This window comes from Sorex fumeus, unplaced genomic scaffold (assembly GCF_029834395.1).
Source record: "Sorex fumeus unplaced genomic scaffold, SorFum_2.1 ptg000045l, whole genome shotgun sequence".
Taxonomy (NCBI): domain Eukaryota; kingdom Metazoa; phylum Chordata; class Mammalia; order Eulipotyphla; family Soricidae; genus Sorex; species Sorex fumeus.
The window spans coordinates 4,660,356-4,676,935 of record NW_026606102.1 but is presented as its reverse complement, the minus strand read 5'-3'; the positions used below and the strand labels follow the sequence as shown (position 1 = coordinate 4,676,935).

The 16,580-nt window shown below is 41.9% G+C and overlaps 1 protein-coding gene across 2 annotated transcripts in view; it reads left to right on the top strand.

The window, feature by feature from the left end:
• Positions 1-8,208: 8,208 nt before the first annotated feature.
• ATG4C (autophagy related 4C cysteine peptidase) overlaps positions 8,209-16,580 on the top strand; it is a 69,360-nt gene continuing 60,988 nt past the window's right edge. For both annotated transcript variants that reach the window (XM_056122232.1, XM_056122233.1), the window contains exon 1: positions 8,209-8,335. The gene's annotated coding sequence lies outside the window, so the exon portion shown is untranslated. The remainder of the gene's footprint in view (positions 8,336-16,580) is intronic.

The following is a 16,580-nucleotide window of genomic DNA, read 5'->3' as shown; positions in this document are numbered from 1 at the left end:
TGGTGGTGAAATTAACAGAACATAAAGTCTACACTTTTTTGGTTTTCTTTTGGGGTAAGATTTGGTAGTGCTCAGGACCTATTTCTGGCTCTGTGTTCAGGGATCATCCTGGGGGGTGCTCAGAGGACATTTTCTGGTGCTGGGGATTGAACTGGAGTTGACTACATGCAAAACAAGTGCCTTAACCCTGTACTATTTCCCCATAATTTCAAGTTTATAATTTTAATCTGTAAAGTTCACTTGCTATGTACAATATATTGTACTGTAACCATAATCATCACCCCCTTTCAGAATTATTTTTTTTCCTTTATTTTATTTTATTTTTTTTTACAGTTGTAGATTTACAATTTTTTGTGCTTTGGTTTCAATTATACAATGATCAGATACCCATCCCTCCACCAGTGCCCATTTTCCACCACCATGGATAATATCCCTCCCACCCCCATCCCCCCATCCCCCCTGTCTCTGTGGCAGGGCAATCCCCTGTGTTCTCTCTCTCCTTTTGGGTGTTGTGGTCTGCAAAAGAGGCATTGAGTGGCAAACATGTTCAGTCCATAGTCTACTTTCGACATGCATCTCCCCTCCTGGGAGGATCCTCCAAACACCCTTTATTTGGTGCTCCCTTCTCTATCTGAACTGCCCTTTCCTCTAGGATACCCGGCTGGCCTCTAAGTTATGGAGTAATCCTCCTGGTGCTGATGTCAGCTATTCTTGGGTATTAATCTCATACTTTGTTACTTTATATCCCCCAGATGAATGCAATCTTTCTATGTCTATCCCTCTCTTTCTGACTCATTTCGCTTAGCATGATACTTTCCATATTGTACCACTTGTATGTAAATTTCATGACTTCATCTTTTCTAACAGCTACATAGTACTCCATTGTGTAGATGTACCAAAGTTTCTTTAACCAGTCATCTGTTCTTGGGCATTCAGGTTTCTTCCAGTTTCTGGCTATTGTAAAGAGTGCTGCAATGAACAAACAAATTATTTTTCTTTTTATAAAATGACTCTGCGCTGGTTAATAAATATTTCTTGCTATCCTTTTATCCCCTCTCTGCCCTTAGCATTCAACTTTCATTCAACTTTGTGTCTTGTCCCCACACCCTTGCCAACGCTTGTTAGAATTCTCTTGATGTGTGAGATGGTCTCTCACTGTGATTTAATTTGCATCTCCCTAATTATAAGAGATGGTGAGCATATTTTTCCATGTTCCTATTGCCATATGTATGTCAGAGAAGGATCTATATGAATATTTTCTCCACTTTGTTTTGGGTACTTGTTCTGTTGTTGTTGACACACATGGGTTCTTTATAAACCTCGGATAGTAGACACCATAGATGTATGAAGTACAGATGTCTTCTATTTAGTCAGCTTGGAATTTGAACCAGGGATTAAAAATCATGGTAAAATGCAAGGCAATAATATCTCTCTGGTCTCTTGTTGATTTTAAAGGAAAAGCTTTCAGTTTTGATACAATCATATGATTTTTGTCTTTCCCTTTGTTGATGTAATGTATTATACCCTAATTGATTAGTATTATATTGTCCCATTCTTGTGTCCTTGGAATATATCACACATTTATGAAGTATGATCCTATTATTGTATCATTGAAGATAATTTACTATTAAAAATAACCTATTAAAAAGTTCTGAATTATGAGGGTTCAGACGTGTTGGGCTGGAGCGATAGCACAGCGGTAGGGTGTTTGTCTTGTGCGCAGCCAGCCTGGCTGAACCGGGTTCTGATTCCTCTGCCCCTCTCGGAGAGCCCAGCAAGCTACTGAGAGTATCTCGCCTGCACGGTAAGGCCTGGCAAGCTAACCGTCACATATTCAATATGCCAAACACAGTAACAACAAGTCGTAAAACGGGGACGTTACTGGGCCCACTTGAGCAAATCGATGAACAACGGGAGGACAGTGTTTTGTTTTGTTTGAGACGTGTTTCAGTGTTACAGCACATGATTCACATGTACGAAGCTTTGTATTCACCCTTGTCACTGAACCTCACCCCTCCCTTCCCCAAAAATCCAAAGCCTCTATTTATGAAAATCACCTCCAAACTGTTTTATTTTAGCCCAAGATGATCTTCATAATACTTCAACTAGCAATCTAAAATGCGATTTGTCATTCCCTAAATGTTTCTCTGTAACAAAGTGATAATCTAAGATGATCAGTGTATAAAAGAACCTTGTATGAAATTCCAATCAGGTTCAACCATTTTTTCCCGTTTAGTTAACTTTTACTTTTATAAGCAAAGTATTCTGTTCTCTTTTATCAAGGAAGACCCTCAGGTTAAAAGTCACCAATGTGGGGCTGGAGGGATAGCACAGCGGGTAGGGTGTTTGCTTTGCACACAGCCAACATGGCCGACCCAAGTTCGATTCCCAGCATCCCATATGGTCCCCCAAGCACCGCCAGGAGAAATTCCTGAGTGCATGAGTCAGGAGTAACCCCTGAGCATTGCTGGGCGTGACCCCAAAAAAAGCAAAAAAAAAATTCACCAATGCTTCTTATTCTCTTATTAACACTTTGTCCAAACCTCTATTATTAGGTGCATCATACTACATTGGAGGACTTCGACTTTAAAAGTATAAAAACAGTTTCCCCCTTCCCTTCACTGTCGTGAAGACTGGCAGCCGTGCACACGTCTGACAGTGGGCTCACACATTTAGTGATGGTGTTCACCGAGAGTGGCACATCAGCCTGTCTGGCTCGCACACTCGACTGTAGTGGTTGCTTAGGGCCAAGGGTGAGGTTCTTTAGTTGTGTTCATGCACACTCTCGTTGTGGCATTTGTCAGGGTTTACTACAGGGCTCACACAATGCACCTACCTGTGCTAAAAGTCAAGAGGAGCACAGCCCTATCGAAATGCAATGCCTGACTCTTGGGTTCATTAACTATTTATTAACTATTCTATTATTTAATGGTTTATTAAATAGTATATAACACCAATGAACCAAATGCATAAATGATTAATAATCAATGCCACCCGTTACATTCTAAATTCCATTGAGACAGTTCTCTTTATTTTTAAAACTTTCTCTGGAATTTCCCCCCTTGCCTTTAAATCTTTCTTAATTTCAAAACTCTCTGAGTTTCAGAAACAGGTGAGAGTGTGCTTTTCCCCTAGGAGCAATTCTCACATACTTGTGGAACTAATACCAACAACTGAACATCTTTTCCAATTGTTAACTGCTGGTGATTGATTGTTGGCTGAATTGAAAAGTCCAAGACACGTTTAGAGGAGAGGGATGCTAAATACTACAGCTGTACAAATTTCTTTTAATATTGTTACACAAATTATGTCATCTTTGAATTCTCTTACACATCCATTTATACCATTTATCATAGAAACTAACTTAAAAATATATGTATCAGGGCCAGAGCAAGAGTACAGTGGGTAGGGAGCTTGCCTTGCATGCAGTTGACTTGGGATTGATTCCCTGCATCACATACGGTTCCCTGAGCCCCACAAGGAGTAATCCCTGAATGCAGAGCCAGGAATAAGCCTTGTATACAGCGGGTGTGGCTCCCTCAAACAAAATATGCAACCAAAAAAAAAAAGATATATATCAAATGTCTGCACCAAGTTTAAACTTCCTAGGAATCTCAGTCCTAGAAGTGGCTGCAATTATGTCATTATTCATTATAAACAAGTATAGATAGCATATAACCAAATTTATCACATCAAACCTAGCTTATCATTATCTTTGAATTATTTCCATGAAAACTTTTTCTGGGTTCTTATTGTATTGGTGTATGAGTGTGGAAAAGAGCAGATCGGTTTTCATGATCATAGATTTTAAATATTTACTTGATCGTATTACATAATTTAGCAGACTGGTGTTGGAAGGCAGTTTATGTGATAGCTTATGCCAGACCAGTGTTCCAGAACATAATTTCCCTCTGTGACTTCTATGGGAAGCTGTAAAAACGAAAAGCATTGTACTCCATTTTTCTAACCAATTAAAACTGTCTTACTGTAAATTCACAAATCAATGTCTGTCGTATACACAGAATTTTATTTTGCATAATTACCATATAGTTTAAGAACCAAAACAGTGTCTTATAGGATGTTATTGCACAATATCAAAAATAAAATATTAATTCTTGTAATTCAAATTTTTTTTTTGTAGTTCACCTTTTAATGAAAACAACAAGGAGGTATCTAGACAGCTTATAAATGCATACTATCTTTTGGAAAAAAAAAACAAAAACAGAATTTTGTGTTCTGTGGCTCAAAATGTGGAACTGTTATGAACCAAAATATGTTAAGGTTATTGTTATAATTCTTTAAAATATCTCTTAAGGAGAGCAATATCCTCATGGTTAAAAGTTTAAGAAAACATTATCCATCCACTGTTGGATCCTGAGTAAGAGTCACAGCTGTGATGATAATGGTTGGGGACAAGTGTGCCCTGACCCAAGGCAGCTGGCCATGGGACTTTCTGTGCTGATAAAGTTTGGGAGAAAGTGTGCTCTGACCCTGTATTTTCTTGTGCGTGTGTGTGTTTGAGAAAAATTATTTATTTTATAATTCAACTATGCATTCTAAATCTGATACAGTTCTTGCCATTTATAAAACAGCTTTGCTATTTCCACTCTGGAGAAGTGATTTTTTAAATATTTTTTATTTTATAAGTTATTTAACATTGTTTGATTACGTTTAATATTCAAACACCCATCCCACCACCATTACACCTTCCCACCACCAAATTTGGGATGTTTTCATCCCAAACCCCAAGCAGCCCTGTCCCAAAACACAATTGAAATAATTTATTTCGTATTGTCTGTGGTAAAGAACTGCTGAACATGCTTACAAAAAAGTGTTCATACAGGAAACAGTGTGAAGATCGTTCTATTTTGGCAGGAGCCGTTAAGACATTCTAGAGGATATCACTAACATGTTGTTAAAGTTTGGGTGATGTGGACTATGGTTTACATATCTGAAAATATGTATATATGCATATATATTTCCCTCTATGATTTGTTGCCTACTGTCTGAACCCCATCAAATGTGGTATGGTAATTATGGAGAATGGGTAGAGAGTGTCCTATTATGTGTCGTGGCCGTGTGGTCCAAGAATATATTTACTCATGTATGAGGCTGGGCCTGAGCGTGTGGGTAGCAGCCTTGAGCGTGGCGGTGGTTGGGTTGTAAAGGTTTTTGACTGCCGGGGATGGGTCCCATGGGGCGGGGAGGGCTCTCACCTGCCCTCCTCTGGGGGCGCCTCAAGTGAAACAGCCTGGTGCAGAGGCCGGCGGCATGGCTATGGGGGCCTCATGTTGTGCTCCCTTCTGGGAGAAGCCTGACCCTGTATGTTTTAAAGGATCATTTGCTCCTGTGTGAACTGTATCTTGCTCTTCCTTTTGATATATGGATATAACTGTAACTTGTTTTCCTTATGCTTCATTAGAATGTGGGGAAATTGCTTTATGATTACAAAAATAAGTAAAAACTGTAGTCTTGCAGCATTTTAATCCACACTTTGGAATGTGCTTTTGGATTCTAAATGAAATCTCAGTTTTTGAATCATTGGTCCAATGGGTTTCACGCCTCTCGACCTCTGGATCCGCCATGAAACACTTCCGTCCTACTCTCCCATGTCTTGGATATTTCATTATTAACTTGAGTTTAATAGGATCAGAGTATATAAATGTTCCCCTTAAAGTTGTCCCTTTCATCTTTTTTTTTGCTTTTTGGGTCACACCCGGCGATGCTCGGGGGTTACTCCTGGCTCATGCACTCAGGAATCACTCCTGGTGGTGCTCGGGGGACCATATGGGGTGCTGGGAATCGAACCCGGGTCGGCCATGTTGGCTGCGTGCAAGGCAAACGCCCTACCCACTGTGCTATTGCTCCAGCCCCTGTCCATTTCATCTTTTAATTTTCCTTTAAATCTTTTTTAACCCTCTGTACTTCAGAAATGGACAATAGTGCTTTGCCCTTGGAAGTTAATGTAATCAGGCAAGAAACTTAGTGTGCAAGATCTGATTAATACTATACTTGTGATTTTGCTACGTCCTTCGTGTGATTGGTTATTTGGTTGCCCTACTGCATGTCAGTAAAGAATAGTTCCAGTTATCGGTTTTTGTGAAAATGAAATAAAGGGACATTCCACCATTGCCACCATGTGAGCTCATCATGCGAGCGCTGAAGGCTTGTCCTCAGAGGCTCACGATTAACTATTGATAGAGATCAACTAGCTGTAAAAATTTCTCAGATACGTCAGCTCCTGGCTGAAAACTCTGGGGTAACCTCTGGAAGGGGGTAGGCCCAGACCCTGCCCTGCCCAAGCCCAGGCAGCCAGACTACATACAGTGCCTCATGACTGAGCTCTGCAGAGACATCAACAAGCAGAAAATTTCAAGTACACCATTTTTTTGGGGTGGGGACAGTGGCGCCTGAAAACTTCAGGTCTTCTGGGAGTGGGGGTGGGTAATCCCACTCCCCCTTACTTCCAGAAGCCCCAGCAACCTCACCCCACATTCCACTCCTGTTATCATATACGGTCAATATTCTGGATTTTCTGGCATATGCAGTTGTATTTGTGACCATGCAAAATCTCTAAACTCGGGGGCCAAAGTGATAGTTCAGTAGGGAGGGCATTTGTCTTGCACACAGAGACCAAAATTTGATCCCCAGCGTCCTATAAATTCTCCCGAGCACTGCCAGGAGTAATTCCTGAATGTGGAGCCAGGAGTAAGCCCGGAGCATTGCCAGGTGTGACAAAAAAAGTAAGAAAAAAAATCTCTAAACTCTACAATAGTAATATCTCACTAGCAGTACAATACAATACTAGCACACTGGATTGGACAGGAACCTAATGTTAGCCAACTGAGACCAATTAGTAAAAACATAACACAGAAGGCTCAACTAGCAACAATACCTTAGAAAATTCCCAAACAAAGACTTTATGTCTCCATAGTGAGATATAACAATTTTCACAAATTTTCTTTTACTGAAGTACTGTTTGATAATTCCATTATCCATTTAGTGGTAACAAACAAAATAAAATAGAATATTTTGGGCTTGTTATGGGTCAGGCTTGAGGGGTGGTTAGGACAATGGGGACAACAGTGGAGGGAAGGTGACAGTGGAGGTGGGATTGGGATTGGAATATTGCATGCCTGTACCAAATGAGTCATAAGCAACTCTGTAAGCTACGGTGTTTAAATACGGTGGAAAAAATTTAAAAAATAATATAAAGAAAATGAATATGAATCCTTAACTTCATTAACACTGGAAGATATTTTCAGATTTAAGATTGAAGTTTCTGACTCTATGTTTGGAAAAGTTTTCCTACCCATGTGGGTTCATGTGGTACAGACTGTTAATTTTCAAAATTCTAGCTCTTTTTGCAATTCCTATGCAAGTTAAATGCATGCCTGGTATTCTTTGTTCCAATGTAATCTTGTAGTACTGCAAAACAAAAACAAAATATCCCCCCCCCACAAAAAGAACCCTCCCCAAACCCCATGGATTAAATTATGCAATAAAACTCAGCTGTCCTAAAGAGTGAGGATAAAGATTTTCATGTCATACGAAGCTTTTGCAGTCTTGCGTTTCAATCCCTCAACGTAGTTTGGATGAGAAAAATATATGTACAAATTCTTTGAATTTTTCTCTTTACCCACAATCCCAGCTCTAGCTTGCCTTGGAGTACCTTCACCACAAGGCAAGAGGAAATAGTGGTGGTTGGTTTATTTGTTTTTAAACAAAGCGGGGCTTGGTCAATTGCGCTGCCTCGGTCTCAGGCATTTCAAGGGTCCTCTGAAACTGCAAGTGGGATGTGCTGGTGTCAGAGCCCCAGGCTGAAGAGGGGCCCGGTGCATGCTGGATCTTGTGGTCCTTGCGCTGGAGGGGCGGGAGCCGTGCTGCAAGGCATGCTGGGAATTGAAGTCCAACGACTCTACAAGCGAAGCGTCTGAGAGGCGCCGCCTAGGGTGAAAACCGTCCTTTGGTTCTCATTTTGCCGCATGACCGCCTTAGGGAGCTGGGGGACGAGCAGGAGGGGGAGAAAGGATGGAAAGAGCCAGCAGAGTAGGGGCTTGCAAGGGCTCACCCGGAAAAGGACCCAGTGCCCCGGAAGCAATCACCCTCGGTGGGGAGGCGGGGCAGCAGGGGGCGGGACGGGTCAAGCCCTGGCGCTACGGTGGCCCGGAGGGGTCCGTGCCAGCGGTGCGGCGCTGAGGTCCGGGCGACTGCGAGAGTGCGGGCTGCTTTGGTGGCGGTGGCTGCCAGCGCTGGACCGTTTCCCGGGTTGGTGGCTCCTGCACCTTCCAAACCAAATCAAACCAAACCAAAACACGTCTCCACTCCTCTTTCGGTGAGGGTCGAGTCGGAGCAGGTTGGGGCTGAGCCTGTATGGTCCCCAACTGTCCATCGGGGGTCTTGGGGCATCCCGCCCTCTGTGCGGCCAGTCCGTTCGGGCGCCGGGGTGGGGGCGGGAGGGGCTATCGGCGTGTCCCTCGCTGGCCGCCCCGGGTCCTGCGCGTGGGAGATGACCAGCCCGGAGCTGGCCGGGCTCGCGGGCCGCTGCAGGCACCGCCGCTGGCCCCCGGGCCGTGGCACCGGCTCCTCGCCTGCCACTTTCCTTCCCCTTTGCAGCAGAAAAACCCTGCGAAAAGGAAAACCCGAGGTGGGTCCGCCGAGGGGTCCGCCCGCCCACGCCCCCGGCCGGGTGCTTCCCTGCCCGCGGCCTCGCTGAGCACCCCGGAGGGCTTTCCCGCGCCCGAGGGAATGAATGGCCTTTCCTTCTCGGTTGCTTGTAATTTGTAATTAGATTGAGAGTTATTGAAGATCCCCAGAGGGCTTGGAAAGGCTTGGAAAGGCTTGGAAAGATACAGTGTAGCTCTGGTTCCAGTATAAGATACATGCAGCGTCTTTCCTGGACGGGGAAGAGCCCTGAAGTCATCATTACTTAAGTCATCCAATAGTCTGGTGCTATACTGATAAGTTAATACCAATTCTTGCTGTAGAAAGTCTTTCTAAAACCCCACCCCAAGGTGCGATCTCTGTATTCGGCACCTCGGTGCAGGCCCTCACCTCGTCCGGGTCCTCGGGACTCCCGGACCTGGAACGCGCGGCTCTGCAGGGGAGGGGGCGTGGAGGCTGGGCATACCTGGCCTTGGGACTCACATTTCTTGGTTGTGCATTTTTTTTGCGTGATTTTTCTAGGGGTACCCTGCTACGCCTCATCCCTTAGCTCTTGCTATCTGGCTGGCTCGAGTGGAATTTCTCCCAGTTTCCTATCCTATTCGGATCTTAGTTCCCCAGAGATTTTTTTTTTTTTTTTTGCCTTTTGCCTTTTGCATTGATTTTCTGTCAGTTCATAACAGGCTCAAGGGAATGGTCTGTCCTTCTTGATTGCTTGTAATTTGTAATTACATTGAGAGTCATTGAAAGTCCCCAGAGGGATTGGAAAGGCTTTGAAAGATAAAGTGTCTCGCTGGTTCCAATATGATAAATAAAGCGTCTTTTCTCACCCGGGAAGAGTATTTAAGTAATTATTACTTAAGTAATCCAATAATCTGATACTATACTAAGTTAATATCAATTCTAGCTTTATAAAATCTTGCAAATTTTATAAAGCTAAAATAAAGTAATTAATAAAGTATAAATAACGATTTAAGTATAAAGTAATTATTTATGTATAATTAATAAATTATTAATAAAGAAATTATTAAGAAATCCAATCATCTGATTCTGTATTAAATTAATTTCAATTCTTGCTTTATAACATTTTGCTAACTGCTTAGTGCTGAAACATGCCAAAGACAAGAAATTATATGGTTTAGTAAAAGGAATTTTTTGTTTGTTTTGTTCTTTGGGCCACATACAGCGATGCTTAGAGGTTGCTTCTGACTCTGCCCTCAGGACCTGCTCCTGGAGGTGCTCGGGGAACCATATGTGATGCAGTGATCTAACCCCTGTTGGATCGTGCAAGGCCAGTGCAAGGCCAGGGCTCTACCCACTGTTGAATCTCTCTGGCCCAGTTAAAGGAATTTTAAAGTGATTTAACTGATGCTCTTCTATAAAATGGAATACAGATATATAAACGTTTTAGTTGTGATTATGGAAATTTCTGTATGTTTTGATAAGTCTGGCAAAACATGGTTGTATAGTATTTATTCATGATTTTTAGGCAAATATTTTACATTTATCTTTCTGTGGACCATGAAACTCAAATAGGCCTGTACTTTCTGAAAAATAAAATTCTTGAACTATTATTGCAAAATATGGTTATTCTAGTAGTATGATTATGTTATAAACAACTGTATATATGTGTCATTAAAATATAAATATGAACTAGTTTAAATACTAGTGTATGTACTAATTGTGTTCTGGGAATTAAGATTATTCATAATCTATCTGAAATAGCTGAGATTTGAGGTTAAGTTTATAATTCAGAATTAACATGGAATTTTTTACATTGCCCTGGATACGTGGTAATAGGTTAGATAGTACTCAAATGTTTTGGTTTTCCTAAGCTTATTCATTCAATAGGCACTGAATTCTTAGCTTTATTGTTATTATTTTAAACAAAATATCACACATTTATTGAGAGCATCCACTTATCCTCAGCTCTGTACTAGTTATTAAAGCATCATTATGTTTTTGTTGTTCGAATCTTTGGGGGCCACACCTGGAGGTGCTTAACAACTGCTTCTGTGTGTTGCACATTCCTTCCCGGAGGTTCTTGGAGGAACCAGAGAGTCCCAGGGATTAGAACCTGGGCCTCCACATGCGGAGCCTCCACTAACCAGCTCCTTGAGCCCCAGATGTTACAACATTTAATTATTACAGCAGCGATCAGCTGTTGAATATTGTTTACATTTAGTGGAAGAGGAACAGGAGCCTAGAGAATTCACATCACCTTGTCCAGTTCTGTTTGACTTTCCCTCTGTACTGCACTGTGAAGATTTGTTCTGTTCCTGGGAAGACATTGAGAGCCTTAATTTAATCAAGTATTTCCTGAGCAACTGTTACATACCAAATACTCATCCGATGCAGGGGATAGAGCAGGGAACAGAAAGAAAAATTCCTTACTCTTTGGGGGGTTCTAATGTGTAACGTGTAAAACTGGCCTTCAAGAAGCAGGAAATAATTTGCCTGAATAATGTAGATTGTCTGTGTTCTATTTTATTGTTTTTCTCATGTGTGTGGGCACTTTCTTTTACTTGGCCTACTTAGGAACACTTGGTCCACACTGGCATTGCTGGGGTGGGACGCTTGTGTGGCCAGGGCTGCCTCTTAAACCCAAGGCATGTGCTCTACCCCGTGAACCTCACCCCTAGCCACGGAGTTTTTGTGTTTTAAAAATACAAATGCTAACAAGAGCCATCAACCAGGGAAAATTTTCTGAAGAGGATGAGAGGTGATCTAGAATTTCTGTGAGGAAGGATTTGCTAAAGACACCTTGGGAGCCAGTGATTCCAAGTTGAGGCATATGAGGAACAAAATTCTGAAGGCTGGATCTTAGGGGAGGCAGGGAACAGAAACAGATCAAGGACTGCCTTGTACTTTTGGTCTCTTGTACATGTAAAACAGTGTTGGTCGAATTGGAAGCAAATGTTTCTCATGTTGATGTCAGTGTTGCAATTTGAGTAAATGAAGCCATGTTCCACGTGAGCCACTGGGCTGGGTGCTGGCATCAGCATGTATTAGTGAAGCAATGGAAGAGCACGGTGGTGAGTCAGTGAGAAGGAGGTAGTGTAGAAGAAGGGGAGGAAGGGACGGGTTTGCAAGCTGTTGGGGAAGGAATCCATGAGCTCTGGAAACTGCTGAGTGTGACGTAGGGTGAGGTCAAAGGGGAGGGGAATCTGGGCTCACTGATTTGAGTTGAGTGGACCATCTGAATTGTGCATTTGATCGGTTCATCAAATCATGAGATTAAGCAAATTTCAGTATGTCTCATTATTTCATGAAGCATTACGAAAGAAAACATTTGCCAGTTGGGCAGGTTGTCAATGATAAGATTCCGTTTCAGAGTTAAAAATGAAGACTGTGATCTAGAAATGATGAAATAAACTACTCCTACTAATAATTGATGAACCTTAAAATCACTGAATTCGAGCAGCTATTTGTAATTAATTTTGTAGTTTGAGATAGAACTGTGTAACAAGAAAAATAGGCATCAATCAGATATTCTGTGGAAGAAATTGAGGGATGCAGCCCTTCTAAGTGCTGGGACAAAAATAACCTGAGGATCTAAATACAGAGGGAAAATGAATTACAGAGGAATGATTGTGAATGGGGAATGATGGTATCTTGGACAAAGTAGTGGTGATGACAGATGGAAGTGGATGGGCTTTTGAGATGCTTAAGAAGTTGATTTGAATGATAGACTAGATATGAGTATTGATCGGAGAGGAACCATCAATGGTTTATACAATAAATAATGGAATGGATTATTATACAAGTCATTGAGAGAGAGCATTGTGAGATGACCAGGTTTGGGGACATTTATTTATTTATTTATTTATTTTTTAAATTTTTATTAGTGGAACACCATGAGGTACACTTGTAGATTTACAAATTTTTGTGCTTGGGTTTCGATTATACAATGATCAAGTACCCATCCCTCCACCAGTGCCCATTCTCCACCACCACTGATCCCAGTATTCCTCCCGCCCCCCATCCCCCCATCCCCGCCTGCCTCTGTGGCAGGGCATTCCCTTTTGTTCTCTCTCTCCTTTTGGGTGTTGTGGTCTGCAAAAGAGGCATTGAGTTGGCAGTCAAGTTCAGTCCATAGTCTACTTTCAACATGTATCTCCCCTCCTGGGAGGATCCTCCAAACACCCTTTATTTGGTGCTCCCTTCTCTATCTGAGCTGCCCTTTTTTTCATTATAGCATCAGTGTTCAAGTTAATTTCTTTTTCTTTTTATGCTGTTTTTTTAGATTTTTTTTTGTCTTTGGGTTTTGAGCTGCACTTGACTGTACTCAGGGGTCACATATAGTGGTGTTCAGATCATATATGTTACTAGATATCAAACCTTGGTTAGTTGTGTGCAAGACAAGTACTTTGCCTGCTGTACTGGTAAGGCCCTGAGATTAATTTTTTCAGATTTTTTTTTTGTTTTTGAGTGAGCAGGGATGATTTTCTATATTAAAGGATTTGGAAAAAATGCTGATGTTTATTTTTGATTTATATATGGCATCCAGACATAAATGAATAGGTAACCGAGTGATATAATTATATGTCACCTTTATTTTCGCTATGGATTTAGCAAATTGGGCATCTGATTAAATTCTAATTTATTTCAATTGGTGTGTATATGTAAATATGGATAAGTATTAGGGAAAAAGGCATACTTGATTTTTCCTTGAAGATTTTCTTTGTGTAATTTTTTCAAATGGATATTGAACCAATGCAATTAATTGTCTTGTTCTCATTCTACATTTCACTGAGAGCAATGAGTGTGGGGTAGATGTAGAGAACATGGGCCACTGGAGTCCAGAATCTAGGCTTGAGGGGATCTTGCAGTATCATTTTTTTTTGCTTTTAGGGTCACACCTGGCGATGCACAGGGGTTACTCCTAGCTCTGCACTCAAGAATTACTCCTGGCGGTGCTCAGGGGACCATATGGGATGTTGGGATTCGAACCCGGGGTCGACCCCGTGCAAGGCAAACTCCTTACCCACTGTGCTATCACTCCAGCCTCGCTTGCAGTATCATTTTGAAGAAATTTAGTCGTTTCTTTTTTCAATCTCTAAAGCAAGGCTAATAAGGTACCCACTTTATATAGTGGAGGATAAAAATTAGATGATACCTATACCTCTAACAAAATTTCTAGTACACTGTCTATTTTCATCATTCTTACACTGTTGTGGGCCTGATTTTATCTGGATTTCTTTGAGAACATTTTTTTTTGCTTTTTGGGTCACACCTGGCGATGCACAGGGGTTGCTCCTGGCTCAGCGCTCAGGAATTACCCCATGGAGGTGCTCAGGGGACCATATGGGATGCTGGGAATCGAACCCGGGTCGGCAGCATGCAAGGCAAACACCCTACCCTCTGTGCTATTGCTCCAGCCCTTCTTTGAGAACATTTTAATTTTTGAGTTCTGTATAGCTCACATGGAGAAAACTTTGTCATATTTGGATGTTGAGAAAATAAAATTATATAAGCTTGCTTTATTCACTTACCCTGGTTGAAGATGAGTCAGATGTCATCTTCCGCGGAATTCTCATCAGCAACTATATTTATCCTGGGATATGAGTGGTAAGCAACAGTATATTGGTTTGTGGTTGTTCTTTTGGTTTTGTCTTGGGGCCACACCCAGCGATGTTCAGGGCTTACTCCTGGCTCCAAATTCCAGGATCTCTGGCGGGGCTCTGGGACCGTAATCTGAGAATTGAACTCAGGTCAGCTGCATTCTAGGCAAATGCGCTTCCCACTGTACTATCATTTCAGCCCCTGTAGTTCCTTATTAAGATTAATGTGTGTGTGTGTGTGTGTGTGTGTGTGTGTGTGTGTGTGTGTGTGGTCATGACTTGACCCTTGGACTTCATACATGCAGAGCATGTGCTGCTGTTGTGCCTTACCCGTGTTTACTGTTCTGTTTCACCAAATTTTTCTGAAATTCTACTTGCTTTTAACTTTCATGCTTTATTTGATCTAGAACAATACTTTTCTTTCTCCTCCTCCATGCCCTCCCCTGTTTTGAGGGGGAGCCTTTCAGGATATTGCCATTTATTTTTATTTTTGTTGGTCACACCCAGCAGTGCTCAGGGCTTCTGGCTCTTTGCTCAGGGATCACTCCTGGTGAGGTTTGGTGAGGCTTGCCGGGGCGGGGCGGGGAGGGTGGGTTGCCATAGATGGTGATGGGAATCAAACCCGGTTTTATCATATGCAAGGTAAGTGCCTCACCTGCTGTGTTATCTCTGTCTGATCCTGCCAGTTTTGCTTTTGCTTTTTTTTGGGAGGTCACACTCGGCAATGCTCGGGGGTTACTCCTGGTTTTGCACTCAGGAATCACTCCTGGCGGTGCTTGGGGAACCGTATGGGATGCTGGGAATCGAACTTGGGTTAGCCGCTTGCAAGGCAAACACCCTACCCGCTGTACTATTGCTCCAGCCCCCTGATCCTGCCAGTTTTGAAGAGCCCACGACAGTTGCTTTGTAGAATGCCTTACAAGATGAATTTGATGGTATCATCGCAGGTAACTTTAGGTCAGTCTTCTTTTCAGGACTATTTCATAGGGTTTGTTGTGAACTTTCTATTCCATCTCTTCAGGAGTGATATAGTGAGTGGCCAGAACAACAGTACAGCAGGTAAGGCTCTTGTCTTGCATGTGCCCGACCCAGGTTCGATTCCCAGCACATCCCAAATGCTCCCCCAAGCACCTCCAGGAGTACTTCCTGAATGCAGAGCCAGGAATCACTCCTGAGCATCACCGGTGTCACCCAAAAGCCAAAAGGAAACAAAGTGATATAATGATCATTTATACCATTATTGACAAGCTTAGGTCACTTAGGTCAGGCAGTTTTTTTATGTTATAAAAGTTTCTTTTCCCTTTTATTCATCATCTGTGTGGCTAGGACCTTGAGATTATTGAATATTGTGTTTTTCACCAGTTGTTCCCTTTCCCCATCCATTGCTTTTACTTTTTTGGTATTCAGTATTTTGTTAAGTTAGAATATGAATGAATGCAGAAAAATCTGTTTTTAGGATGTTTTTACAAGATAAGAAAAATCTGAATTACATATGTTTATTACTTATTAAAAACTCCATCCTCATATAATGACCGTTATGTCCATTGCTTTTAATAGCATTGATGATTCTTCCTGGTACAATAATTTTATTGGTGGTTTGTCAAACAGTGATTTTGTGGTTCTCTTAATCCTCTCACATGTTAGCTAGTTGTCGTCTCAAAGCTATTCCTCCTCTTCCCTTTTATTTTAGTATCATTGTGTGCTTAAAGATCCTTTTGAAAATATTTATCTAGGGGCCAGAGAAGTAGCATAGTGGGTAAGGCCCTTGCCTTGCACACGGCTGGCATAGGTTCCATCCTGGCACCCCATAAGGTCTCCTGAGCCCTGCCAGGAGCGATCCCTGAATTCAGAGCCAGGAATAAGCCCTGAGCACTGCCGAATGTGCCCTCCCCCCAAAAAATAGTTGTTCACTGGATCATAGTCTGTGGCCATCATTCTTTTGTTGATTATCTCAAAGTTGGTTAGTTCCCTTGGGCTGGTTTTGATGGCTTTTGTGTACGTGGACATTGGTATTCGCTTCTCCGCTATGGAAGTGAGTGCCTGTGGTGGTATTTGAGTCTGCTCTTTCTTTTTGGTGCTATGAAATCGAGGCTCACTTAGTATGTCCATACTTGACACCTGAAATCAACCCTTGTATCATGTGGTTCTTTTATATTAGAAATGGTTTTTGGAGAATCATGGCTTGGAAAATAGAGATTCTGATTGTGACAGGATTTGCATTGCAGTTTAGGTCTTTAAATGGATCACCCCTTTACAAAATGTAAACTCTTACGTTACACATTTTGTCTGTTTAAAAAGAAACCATGAGTTTATAAGGGGCCTTTGATTCAAGTCCAAAACAGAGTTCATATT